The sequence below is a fragment of the Saimiri boliviensis genome, chromosome 10, assembly GCF_048565385.1.
Source record: "Saimiri boliviensis isolate mSaiBol1 chromosome 10, mSaiBol1.pri, whole genome shotgun sequence".
Lineage (NCBI taxonomy): Eukaryota > Metazoa > Chordata > Mammalia > Primates > Cebidae > Saimiri > Saimiri boliviensis.
Window position 1 is genome coordinate 84,477,852 of NC_133458.1, and position 13,786 is coordinate 84,491,637.

General features: G+C 38.4%; 1 protein-coding gene across 18 annotated transcripts in view; it reads left to right on the forward strand.

Moving 5' to 3' along the window:
- Positions 1-13,786, forward strand: part of HDAC9 (histone deacetylase 9) — a 1,049,458-nt gene that overhangs the window by 137,018 nt on the left and 898,654 nt on the right. For 2 of the 18 annotated variants that reach the window (XM_074379581.1, XM_074379577.1), the window contains exon 1: positions 39-13,786. This exon is cut by the window's right edge and continues 58,721 nt beyond it. The exons of the other annotated variants lie outside the window; for them this stretch is intronic. The gene's annotated coding sequence lies outside the window, so the exon portion shown is untranslated. Of the gene's footprint in view, positions 1-38 lie in introns of those variants that run through there. 18 annotated transcript variants of the gene reach the window in all.

A 13,786-nucleotide genomic window follows, 5' to 3' on the forward strand; every position in this document is an offset into this window, starting at 1 on the left:
ATAGGCGCCAGCCACTTCATCCGGCTAATTTTTGTTTTTTTTTTTTTTTTTTTTTTTTTGAGACGGAGTTTCGCTCTTGTTACCCAGGCTGGAGTGCAATGGCGCAGTCTCGGCTCACCGCAGCCTCCGCCTCCTGGGTTCAGACAATTCTCCTGCCTCAGCCTCCTAAGTAGCTGGGATTACAGGCACGCGCCACCATGCCCAGCTAATTTTTTGTATTTTAAGTAGAGACGGGGTTTCACCGTGTCGACCAGGATGGTCTTGATCTCTTGACCTCGTGATCCACCTGCGTCGGCCTCCCAAAGTGCTGGGATTACAGGTGTGAGCCACCGCGCCCGGCTTTAATTTTTGTATTTTTGAGTGGAGACGCAGTTTCACCATGTTGTCTAAGCTGGTCTCTAACTCCTGTCCTCAAAGTGATCTGCCCACTTTGGCCTCCCAGAGTTTTGGGATTACAGGTATGAGTCGCTGTGCCTAGACTAGTAGAAACTTTCAAAGTATATCAGATTGATGTCAAGAGTCTAAAATGTGTTAAGATAGAAGACACTGGATGGAATTTGGAAAAAAGGAATACATTAAGTAGTTACAGTTTAATTGGTCATAATTGCAATGACAAATAGTGGATAAGATGAAAGTATAGACATGGGATCTCATTATTCATTTATTAATTCAATAAACAATATTTATGAAGCTCCTACTATTGGCCAGGTGCTTGCTGGGTTACAAGGACTACATTAGTAAGCCAGATGACATATGTGTATCTGCCTTTTAGAGCTTATAGACTACCACCAAGGACAGTACCTAATTAATTATAATTTAAGGGATTTAAGGTTCCAACAAAAACCACTCTTTGTTCCTACCTGATTTCTGGACATACCGAGAAATTAAAAAAAAAAAAAAAAAGTATGACAGCCAGGTAACACAAAATATCACCTTTAGACTGCTATAGGTGATACCAGAGCATGTTTCTTGTATCAAGGAACAAATAAGCTTTCTAATACTTTTTGGGATTAGTGGACAACTGCAGGCTCCTCTGCAGGGAGAATAACTGGCCCCTGTAAGACCTATAGTACGTAGAGATTGAGCACATGCTCCCTGTAGATGAGCTAGCTCCCAGCTGGGGGGAAAAAAACGGACAGAAGAGGCAGACTATCTGTTGCCCTTTTAAAATCTATCAGGTCAGTCACTCCTCCTTTTATGGGGATGAGTAAGTGTCACACTAGTATGCTCCTTCCATATGAAAGAAACTCAAGGAGTGACGAAGAATCATCCCCTCCCATAGCAATAATAAGGATGTGTGTAAGATAGAGTTTATGAAAAAAGGAAGTATGGAATATGGTGGGAACATAGTCTAGCCTAGGGGTTCATTGGCAGTGATATTTCAGTTGAAGGAATAGGGAGTAGGATTGAGGAAGGCAGGTTTGGGCAAGAAGAGAGATAAATTAATACATCTGTGGAATTTATGGCAATTCAGCATGGCCAGTTACAGCCTAGACTAGGAGACAGAATCAGAAGCAATACAGCAGGATATGTAGGCAGTGACCAGATCTAAGAGTGAGTTGTGAGTCAAATTCAGATGATTAAAGGACAATCAGAAACATTTGAAGGGTTTCAAATACAGCAATGACAGATCAGATTTATGTTTTGAGGGGAAGATCATTCTAACTGTAATTTGGAGGGGAGCAAAGCTAAAGAAAGGAAGATCTGTTAGTGGAATGCAAGGAAAGGAGATTGGTGGGAGGGGATGTGTAGATTAGTATAGTTTTATAAATTTTGCCTTTGAAGAGCAAGACATTCAAGTAAAGTTGTTAAGAATGTTAGATGAGTTCATAAACAAAAGTCTTACCGAGAATGCCTTTTATTTGAAATACTGATCAATGAGTTTATGTTAAAGCTAGGGTAGCTGTAAATTTTATTAGCCTTCTCCCATTGTGATAGAGACTTTATAATCCTTCTGAGTATTTTCTTTAGTTTTCTGATGAATCCACTTATTTAAATAAAATTATTCAATTAAAAAAATTTTTGAAAGAATATAAAAATTCACTGTTTACTACAAGATACTTTTGATATCTGGTAAATGTTCTGGTTTATGAGAGGAGAAAGGAAAGTTTAAGTTTGTTTTTGGGAAGACACATTTCCATTGAAATTGGACTTGCTAAAATTGTATGAACACCCACAAAGTGATTGCACAGCTAATTTTTTTTTTTCAGTTTTTACCAATATACAACTATTTAAAGACTGGACTATTTCAAAAGTTAATAATTTGTTATCAACACTTTTAGGTGCAGATAAAGAGCCTCGAATCATATCTGATAAAAACCCTTCCCAATTTACATGAGAAAGGTTTTGGCAAAGGTAATCTTGGGCTGCGTAGCTGAAGGCCCTTCAGTATCAAGTAACAATGTAGCCTGCTGCCTGCTGTCATTTTTCCACTATTAGAAATATCATATTATTATTTTTGCACCTTTTGTGTAAGGTTATAATAGCTTCTAAAGATTTTCTCCTAATATTTTGAGAACTTTTGTTGGCATTCTTGGTTTGAAACAGTGTGACCTGTTAGTGCTTATCAGATGAATTATATTCTTTGAATGTCTCTTTTTCTAAGCCACTGTGCTAATACACTTTTTATTCCTTTTGCCTTGTGTTATAATAATTATGTTTAAGTCTCATGGCAATCTTCTTTAGTCTATAGATGCTCAAAAGATTTATTTGCATTTCTATCCAGAATAAATCAAAATAAATTTTGCTGCAAATGGCATCATGTGAATTTGGTTTCTTTAGCTTGCAATTTTTAATTACTGTGCTTTATCTCGTGGAAATGTTAATGTTTAGTGGCAAAAGAGTTGTAAACACTGTTTAATAGACCTCTTGTCACAGACAGTTTCATAGAATAAAGGTGGTTGTTTAATACTCCAAGAATTACTATTCCTATTTGAATTTTGTTATTTCTCTGGTTGCCAAGTGATTTTTTAAGAAGAAAACTGATCCCAGAAGTAGATAACCTTATTTTTAAATAAAGCAGATAAACTTACTGAGAATGATGCATAAAACTCAATATTTGTGTTAGGTACATACTCGTTTGATTAAAAATTATCTTAAATACCATATCCCTGAAAATACAGTTTTACCCATTTAACAATCTTGATGTTCTCTATCACTGTTGTAAAGGAAATCCATGACATTAGAGAGCAAGATTCTAGAGAAAAATAGGCAAATTATGTTTCCTTCCCCGCAGTGAAGTTGTCTAGAAAGCTACTGCAGGCTGTGGGGTGAGACCAAGAAGTGAGAAGTTCTAGTTTCTGAAAGGAGCTGCAGTTGAAGGACTTTCTTCTTAGCACATGTAAAAAAAAAGTTTTTACCCCTTGCCTCTCTTTGGTTCTCAGATCAACACCAAAATGCATATGATCATCTTCTTCTTGTCTTTATGCTTTCAATAGGAAGAAGCCTGGAATTAGCAATACAATTTTGGACTCAGGAAGAAAGTGTAGCCTGAGAAAATTAGGCTGACTAGGGTAAAGTTTGCAGCCTTCCAAACTAGTCCTGTTGTATTTTTAAGTTTATGAGGTAGTAAAATGGAACCAACATTTTTAACAGAATACAGTTGTGTGAGCCTGTCATTCTGTAAAGGACTCTATGTGTGCTGAGATCAAAATCCAGCATGGGAAGCCATGCGGATGAGGATCCAGGTTTTGTGGGTTATGAGACTTACACAGTTCTGTGGGGCCCTCTTTAAGAAAGAGAACATGGAATTACAAATACAAAATTAGTGAAAAGATCTCAGAAGGGGCCTATGCAGGGAAAGGGCCCTGTACTTAAACTTCATTAATTTACGGTAAATTCACTTCTAACCTCATACATAAATCTGTATTTAATAAGTTACATTGTAAATTGATAATAGAGCTAAATATTTTAAATGAGATTGACTGTCACATTCTTGAGAAAACCTTCCCTGATTGCTTCCTTTGTAATGCCAGTGTCACATATACATGGTGTGATAATGATCCATCTACTCGTCTAATTAATCATTAGATTCTAAGCTGCAGACTGGCTAGAATGTCTTGCCCAGTGTTGTATTTCTTGTGCCTAGCACAGTGCTTAGAAAATTGTAGTTGTTAAAAGGAGAGTGCAGGATACTGGATTCACGACACCTAACACATTCCAGCAGCAGCCTCAGTGCCATGCCTGATATGCCGATAGGTGCCTCTAATGCTACTATATGCAGACAGTTTTCATCAATCATATGGACAGCAGCTGCCAAGTTCTCTTTTACTTGGTGAATTATGGATGGCAAAGATGTCTTTCAACTATGCACAAAAATTGGGAAAGAACAGGCTAGGAGTCCACCTGTCAGGTAGGAAGGAGTGACTATAACAGGTCTGAAGGTAGAGTGAGGTACAAAATGCCCTCTGAGGATATTTTACTTGTCTTTGAACACCCTTGAAAATTTACTTAAGACAATTATCAAGGGAAAAAATCGTGGAAAGTATGATTCAAAGATCAAATTCTTCAATTTGATAAAGTCAAGCTTCATCTAACTGGGTCATTGATTTTAAACCAGAAGCCCATTTACTGATTTTACAGCAAAGGTATTTAACTATATCTACAAGCCATCCTAATAAATATGTTATTTCTGATGAATGGTGTCTTGAAGTTAAACATATAAAGAGAGAAAAATACTGGCGTTCCCTCTACTCCCCACATAATTGTATTATTACTTAAGTTTAGTGTTTATAAGACTTAGGAATGATGGGTGCAGCGACGGATGAGGATCTGTATATCTGTATAACCATGGTGGATTATTTTTAATACACAGAAAAATATAGGATAAACTCTACAAATAATATACTTTCTACTGCTAAAGGAGAAACATCCTAAAACAAAAAACTTAGGGGCTGACCGAAGAAAAAGCTGGATGAAAGATGTCTTAATCAGCTACATAATTGATATTGCCCAGTGAAAAATGAAAATGTGGGAATCCTGGTTAAAAATTATTAATAATTTCAAGTCAGCAACAGCAGAGCATTGAACCATGCATGGGGCTCTTCTAAGCTTGGTCCGCAGATCGCGTGTCCGTGAAACTAGCCCTTAAAGATGCCTTTGCATGGTTCATGAGAGCTGCTGTCAAAGACCTTGTTCAGTATGTAATCTGGTGAATTGCAAAGAAAATTTATATACCATTTTATACCATTTCACATGATAAATTCCTCTTTGTTCTCGGCACCAGAATAGCATTTATCACCCGAAATGACCTATTAGGTTCCTGTGATTGAGCAATAGGAACTACCAGAATTAAATGTTGTGCTCAGATGAGGTCATTTTGCTCAGTCTGAGTTTTGGGATACCATTTCCTTGTTGTTATTTGACTTTGATTTTATATGCAAAGTTAATGGGTTTTGGTCTTTGTGTTTTAAGGCATCTCAAATCCTTTTTTGGAAGTAGAGGCAGTGCATAAGTAAACAGAACTCCTAAAAGTAGTTTTAAAAGTTGATTTTAAAAACCTATCATCACCATTATTTACTGGATGCAGTAATAGCTCTATTAATGAGATTAATGCATTCTAACAACATAATTATTTGTTAGAGACTTCATAACTACAGGCAGAAATAATCTGGGAAGCAGAAGGATGTGTTTCACATAAGCAAGAATATACAACAAATTTTAAATACTGAGAAAAATATTTTTGTCTTAAGCAAAGCTTAGGCAACTCAGGTTAAAGGAGGTGAAGGTTGGTGCTCAGTTTATACCTGGAACCGAAAATCCACTGGGGGCAAGCTTGGAGTGAGGGACCTCCTGGCAGACAACCCTTTGCTATGGTAATACAGGCTCACTTCAGAAAATGTAACATACGCTCTTTTATTCCCTGAAGTTTCCAGCAGCCATAGCCAGCGTCCCAGAAGAGTAAGGAACCAGTCTGGCCTTACAGTGTGTATTTGTGCATTCTTCCCCGATCATCCCATGAGCATTAAATTGGATTGCCCTTTAAGCAGGGTTGCTATGTTCAGTTGTGCAAGGTTTTTCATTGCACAGACTCACTGGGTGATAGGCAGTGGCATCTGAGTTTCTCCTCACTTTATGGCGATCAGGCTGCAACCCCTCTCAAGGGGCTATGCTCCTCATTACACCAGCTCCAAGAAGAGGCACTGTATGGACTAGTGTTTAGGTCTACCTAAGTCAGCTAAGTAGGCTTAGTAGGCAACCTAAGTATTCAAGAATTCCTTAAAGTAAGAAAATGCCTTTCCTATTAGGAATAGAAAAACATTGCCAATTAGGGAGCTCTAGAAAGTGAAAATACTTTGAGTTAATTTTCAATAGGAATGAGTACTAACTAGAGTGGAATTATAACAGTAGTCATTCTCCACTTTTTGATAAGATTAAGGGATGTGAAGGACCAGAGGCTCTTTGTGGGAGTTGGGAGCTAGGAAATACAGAGAATTGATGCAAAAGGAGATAATGTTTCTCACTACATTGACTTTGGTTTAGGTGCCTCCTTCCTAAAGGATTAGTTGATTTAACTATTATTTGTAAATGTTAATTGAAGTACTACTGGATTTGAGTATAATATTCTCTAAGTTTTTCTTATCCTTTGGTGAAAAGAAGTACATCGTATTTGTATTCCACTGTTTAATGAAAGTGTGAAATCATACATGTAGACATGGAAAGATACAAACTGAAAAATCAGTTAATATTAATTTCATTTAATATTTTTATAATATTAAATGAAAACATTATTTTTCATTGAAGGTAAAATGAGTGCATTTGTGATTTTTTTTTGCTTACTCATTATGAGACATTATATTTAAGCACATAGAAAATAAGTGCACTGGCCAGGCGCGGTGGCTCAAGCCTGTAATCCCAGCACTTTGGGAGGCCGAGGCGGGCAGATCACGAGGTCGAGAGATCGAGACCATCCTGGTCAACATGGTGAAACCCCGTCTCTACTAAAAATACAAAAAAAAATTAGCTGGGCATGGTGGCGCGTGCCTGTAATCCCAGCTACTCAGGAGGCTGAGGCAGGAGAATTGCCTGAACCCAGGAGGCGGAGGTTGCGGTGAGCCGAGATCGCGCCATTGCACTCCGGCCTGGGTAACAAGAGCGAAACTCCGTCTCAAAAAAAAAAAAAAAAAAAAAAAAAAGAAGTGCACTTTCACATCTAAAGCTCTAGTGATCTTCTAGTTGGAACTTATACTGACATAACTGCCCTACTTGGGGTTGTCTCCCTCCTTGATTCCATGAGGCTTGGCTGCCTTCTCTCAATATATGTCAAGTGACTACCTTGTGCCAAGTTTGATGCTAGAGGATCCAAAACCAAAACCAGAAGCTCCCAGGGTTGCAGTATAATTAATATGGGGTCTAAGTATAGCCTTTTAGTATAGTCTGTTTCTTTGCTTGTTACTGTAGAACCCAGCACTTCCTCAGATGTGCCTTTTAACCAAGTTTGTCCCAAGCCTCCACATCTTGGGAAAATTATAGACTTTTCTCTGTTGCTTTTTTTCTGTAAAACCTTCACCTGTTCCCCTAGTTGGAGCTAGTCACTTCCTCCCTGGTTTTTCATAGAGCATTTCAAATTTACATTTCTATCATAGTTATTTCTATTTGCATGTTTATCCCCCACTAGATTTCAGTGTCTCTGTAGGCATGGATTCTGATTAAACCTTGTATCTCTATTGCTCATGATATTTGCAAAATGCATTTCTCATAGTTGGTACTTAAGAAATAGCATACTACATTAAATCAGATTGGATTACAATAATGATTTGCATTTTACCAGTTCAGGGACACAAGTTGTTGACCCCAAATGCTGTAGAGCCAGGGTGAGCTACTGTCAGTGTTCTTAATTTGTGTTTACTGCATAAAGGAAAATTTAATGCCTTTTACCCAATTCCTGAATAAATCCACTATTATCATTTTCTGCTGCCCTTTCTAGTCTGCTATACATGCAAACATCATTTCCACGAATTTATGAGCATGGGCTCATACTAAATAGTTTTGCATTCTGTACTCTTCTCTCGGATATTTAGAAGACTCAATTAAACTAAAGAAGTCAACAATTTTGTCTATAAGTATATACTTCTGAAAAATTGTTGTCCCCAAACAGCCTTTAAATTCTGAGAGAAGCATATCTAGAGGTTTCTTATCTAGCTTCAGAAAGTACATCCTGCTGAACATTTCCAATGGCAGGTCATAAACAATGCCCACATACATAAGGGGATCACCCAAACTGGGCTTTTCCTGCAGTGAAACAGAGTATTGAATAATTTGAGGTGAAATTCTAATTATTTTAATGAGATTATTCTGCTTCTTGGCATATCAAGCAATTTGTTTTACACCTTTACTCATTATTTTTCATTTTTGAAGACGTAAATAGAAGAGATATGACAGAATAGGAGTCCTGTTTCATCTCTTGGACCATTAATTATGCCAAGGCAGTTTCAGGGCTGATGGGACCCCAAGAGGAATGAATCTTTTCGGGTCTTACTTGGTTTAACGGATTTCATTCTTTATACTTCAAACAAGTTTTCTTAGAAAACCATTAATCACTAAACTATGGATTAAATAGTGACAATAATGGAAATATAACCAAGAACAAATTGTTCATGGTTGGTTTCTCCAAGGATTTGACAGCTAATTTATAAAACAAGTTATTTTTGTACAGCAGGACTTTTGTGACTAAAGTAAAATTGCTTCGGCAAAAGGTTCAGCAGTATTCTGTAGCCTGTGGGGGAATGGAGCATACACAGACCTTCATCCTTCTTTCTTGACCCCTTTTCTTGCTACTTTTTGTAAGATTTCAATTTGTATACCTGTCCTGACTTGTTGCCGGTATGTGCCCTTGAAACAATTACTAAGTTTGCTAGTATAAAAGGCTCTGAAATCTATTTTATTTTGTCAACACAAGGTCCACATTCGACGGCTTTCAAGACATACTGCAGGAAACTTGGCAAAGAGGTAAACCAAATTTTCTTCTTAACTTTGGTCTTCATTTATATAGTCATCTGCATCGGTTACAGTCGTAGTTTCATAACGCAAACAAACACTGACATAAAATATGTAAGGGTTGCTTTCCTAATCTGGTTTTCACCTTTGTTGGTTCTTCAGTTTGCCTATCAGGGTGATCTGTGTCAGATTACATAGTTGTGAGAAAGTACAAAGGGAGAGCTTTATCCCTTCCAGACACCTGTTATATCAGGGAGGCAGTGTACCAGGTATTACAGAGTTCTGGTAACTAAGCCTATGCTGTGAAAAGTAGGACCAAGACCAAGAATGCATCGTGGATGCTTCTTAGGCGAAGTCTTAGGTGTAATTGGGGAACACAATTATGTTTAAAATTGTGAATAACGGCAAAAAGCAGTGACTGCTATATTGCTGGTATGTAGAAGGAAGAATAAGTGTTATGGAAATTTAGAGAGGGGCAGGTAGGCTAGAGTGGCCAAACTAATGTTATTTCTTAGAAATTGAACTGATAGATTTCCTTATTTGTTCTTTTCGTTCATTCATTTATTTATTATTAATGACCTTATTAATAAAAAGCAGCTAACATTTATTTAGCTGTTTAGGCACTGAGGATTATATGTACAACTCATTTAACATGCCATTGTTTATCCGATTAGGAAGCTGAGGCATAGAATTTGACCAACTTGAGTGGAAGAGGCTGGTGAGAAAACAGGTCTGTCTGACTCCAGAGCCTGGCTTTTAATCAACATGTTCTATTGATTTTTGCCTAACTTTTGCTGACAGCTTGTCAAGTAGTAGGTTCACAGAGAGACCTGGGACATAGAGATAGTGGAACCAAATCCCTATATTTCAGAAACGGGGCCATTTGAGAAAAAACAGAAGTAAGTTTGAAGGCCAAGGATTCTGTTGCAGGGCAGTGATGGTAGCTTCTGAATTCAGGGGAGGCACACTTACAGGGCCATTTTGAAGTGGAGAGAAGGAAGTTAATGACCATGTGGTAGAGGACTTTGAAAGCCGGAATGTGGGATTTTTGTTTCATCCATAGCTTCACATGTCATCTTAGGACCCTCTATTTTGGATCCCCCAGAGTTTGTGAAAAAGGCGTAATTTTTTAAATGGCATTTTAGATTTTGAGGTACATGTGAAGAACATTCAAGATTGTTGTACAGGTACATACATGACAATGTAGTTTGCTGCCTTCCTCCCCATCACCTATATCTGGCATTTCTCCCCATGCTATCTGCCCCCAACTCTGCACCCCCCACTGTCCCTCCTCTGTTGTCCCCCAATAGTCCCCAGTGTGTGATGCTTCCCTCCCTATCTGCATGTGTTCTCATTGTTCAGCACCCACCTATGAGTTAGAACATGCAGTGTTTGGTTTTCTGTTCTTGTGTCAGTTTGCTGAGAATTACGGATTCCAGGTTCATCCAGGTCCCTACAAAGGACACCAACTCATTGTTTCTTATGGCTGCATAGTATTCCATGGTGTATATGTGCCACATTTTCCCTGTCCAGTCTATCATTGATGGGCGTTTGGGTTGGTTCCAAGTCTTTGCTATTGTAAACAGTGCTGCAGTGAACATTTGTGTGTATGTGTCCTTATAATAGAATGATTTATAATCCTTTGGATATATATCCAGTAATGGGATTGCTGGGTTAAATGGAATTTCTATTTCTAGGTCCTTGAGGAATCACTACACTGTCTTCCACAATGGTTGGACTAAGTTATACTCCCATCAGCAGTGTAAAAGTGTTCCTATTTCTCCACATCCTCTTCAGCATCTGTTGTCTCCAGATTTTTTAGTGATCGCCATTCTAACTGGTGTGAGATGGTATCTCAATGTAGTTTTGATTTGCATTTCTCTAATGACCAGTGATAATGAGCATTTTTTCATATGTTTGTTGGCCTCATATGTGTCTTCTTTTGTAAAGTACTGTTCATATCCTTTGCCCACTTTTGAATGGGCTTGTTTGTTTTTTCTTGTAAATCTGTTTTAGTTCTTTGTAGATTCTGGATATTTGCCCTTTGTCAGATGGGTAGATTTCAAAAACTTTTTCCCATTCTATTGGTTGCTGATTCACTCTAATGATTGTTTCTTTTGCTGTGCAGAAGCTCTGGAGTGTGATTAGGTCCCATTTGTGTATTTTGGCTTTTGTTGCCAGTGCTTTTGGTGTTTTAGTCATGAAGTCCTTGCCTATGCCTATGTCCTGAATGGTTTTGCCCAGAACACTTGTTCAGATATCTTAGCAGCAGGGTTCTGAAATTTTCATTTTAAACAAGTGCCCTAGGTGATTGTTACCCCATTTGATGTGAAAATTGCTGCTGCAGATAAAGGAGTACATATGCTAAAACACCGTATTTGTTTACATTTTAATATGTTTTGCTTAAATGAAAACATTTTTGTGTAGTGTAAAAAAAGTAGCTTTTATCACTTTATCAAAAACTATCACTTTATTAAAGTTTACCTCAGGTATATTGGAAATACACCTCTGAGAGGCCCAGTGTGTCTTATAGGCAGTGGTATTCTGGTAAATATTTTAACAACCAATTCTCTGAAAATAAACAACACACAAGTTTTTATTTGTAGCATTTGTTGATTTCAGGGTACCCACTTAATGTCACTGCACATGGGGTTGGAAAGAGATGTACACAGTGGGTTCCAGTTCCCAACTGTGTAACTGCCTATGAGTTTGACCAGTGAGTGACTGGCAGTATTAGAAGTAAGTATTTAAAATAACAAAAATTATATGTATCCAGGTTTTATAAACTTTTAACTACTTAGGATGATAAGTTATTTGTATCATAACTTGTTTAATATTTAATTATTTTCAAAGCATGATCTCATACATTACCTTTGAATCTTGCAAATATTTTGTGAGATTGCCGTGGCAGGGAATATATTAGCCTTATTTTATAGGTAAGAAAATTGATAGCAAGTAGATGTAAAGAACTTTTCTAAGGTCACGTGGCTATTAAGAGACAAAGACTGATTACTTCTAGTCATTTTTCTTCACTCTATACTGGATCAATACTATTTAACAAGCTACAGGATGCAACCAAAGGGAGCTATGTGAACAAAATGGTAAGATACTGACACTGAGGATATAGCAAAACCGTAATTTGGGTGTATTAGTTGAAGTACTTCTACAACTGCACATTTCTTTGTATTATACTATATGACCCATCCTCAACTTGAGACAGGTAGGATACTCATTGCACCCTCACTGTGTAACCGGATTTTTTCTCGGATGCTGGTGATGGTTGTGGGTTCTTGACCTTCAGCCTCTTAAGGAATAAGTGGTAGGGCCACTGCAGGTGGACCGTATGCTCATAAAGTGAATATTGGACCCAAGAAGTGTTGCAGAAAGGTGATTTTATTTAGTAGAGAAAAGAGAAGAAAAGGAGAGGAGAAAGGCTTCCACAAAGGGATGTGGAAGGGGATTCCAGAGGGGAAAATCTTGAAGGGAGCTCCCACCGTGTCTGAGGTGATTCCCGAAAGCTGGAAATCTGGAAATCTGGCGCAGGTGAGGGAGCATGGACTTTTATCCTGGGAGAAACCCCCACCTTCTCCAAGACTCTGGGCCAATGAAAGGAGTTCCTTAGAACTTTCACTGGAGTGATTGACTTTTAGTTTCTTTTCGTGCCTGTGAAATTCAAACATAAACCATTGAATCTCCCGGATGGAGAGAAATGGGAGCGGGGTATGACGCCGGGAGATTCTTGCCCTTAAAGCTATGCCCCCTCATGGACCTCGAAAGAGAACACCTTCCGTCACCTGGAGTTGTTTTGTTGCCAAAAGCAGAGATGATAAACTTGAGAGAGACAGTTAAGAGACTGGAAAAAGACCATTGAGGAGCCAGTGTCACCTGGAAGAGACCTATCCTTGTCCCAGTGGTTCTCATTGCATGACTTCTGATTCCTTTTGCAGCATCAGCATCACCTAGGAATTTATTAGAAATGCAAATCCTGGCCGGGTGCGGTGGCTCAAGCCTGTAATCCCACCCAGCACTTTGGGAGGCTGAGGCATGTGGATCACGAGGTCGAGAGATCGAGACCATCCTGGTCAACATGGTGAAACCCCGTCTCTACTAAAAATACAAAAAACTAGCTGGGCGTAGTGGCACGTGCCTGTAATCCCAGCTACTTAGGAGGCTGAGGCAGGAGAATTGCCTGAGCCCAGGAGGAGGAGGTTGCGGTGAGCCGAGATCGCACCATTGCACTCCAGCCTGGGTAACAAAGCGAAACTCCGTCTGAAAAAAAAAAAAAAGAAATGCAAATCCTTGGGTGCCCGCCCAAGACCTACATACACTGTGGGCTGTAATCAACAGCCTTCCAGGTGACTTTGTTGCTTCCTGAAGTTTGAGAAGAGCCCTACATTCCCCTCTGACCCAGAAACCCTAGAGAGGTTTGTGGGATCTTTAAGAAGACAAGACATGGGTGTTTTATTCCAAGTTGACAGAGTTTAAATCAGAAGTAACTGAGTAATCACTAATTAGATAACATTTACTTGAAGTGACTCAATTAAGTTGTCTGCTATTAGCTGGAATTGGGGGTTTAAGGTAGGAATTAAGTTCAGTTTAAGGAAATTAAAATAGTTACACTTCATACATACCTGGCTTTCTAGCTTATAAAATAGAATTTTCTATGTACATTCTGGATGCACTTGCAATTTTGTCCTGGAATGAACTAAATAGATGAAGCAAACAGACAGACCTTGGTACCTCATGTAGTGTCAAGAGGTAGTTCATACAGTTGGCTAAATTAAGACTCATGATATACAGGTGTGGAGATGGGGGACAGCAAAGCATTTGAATTGTCAAGCTGTGTCAAGAT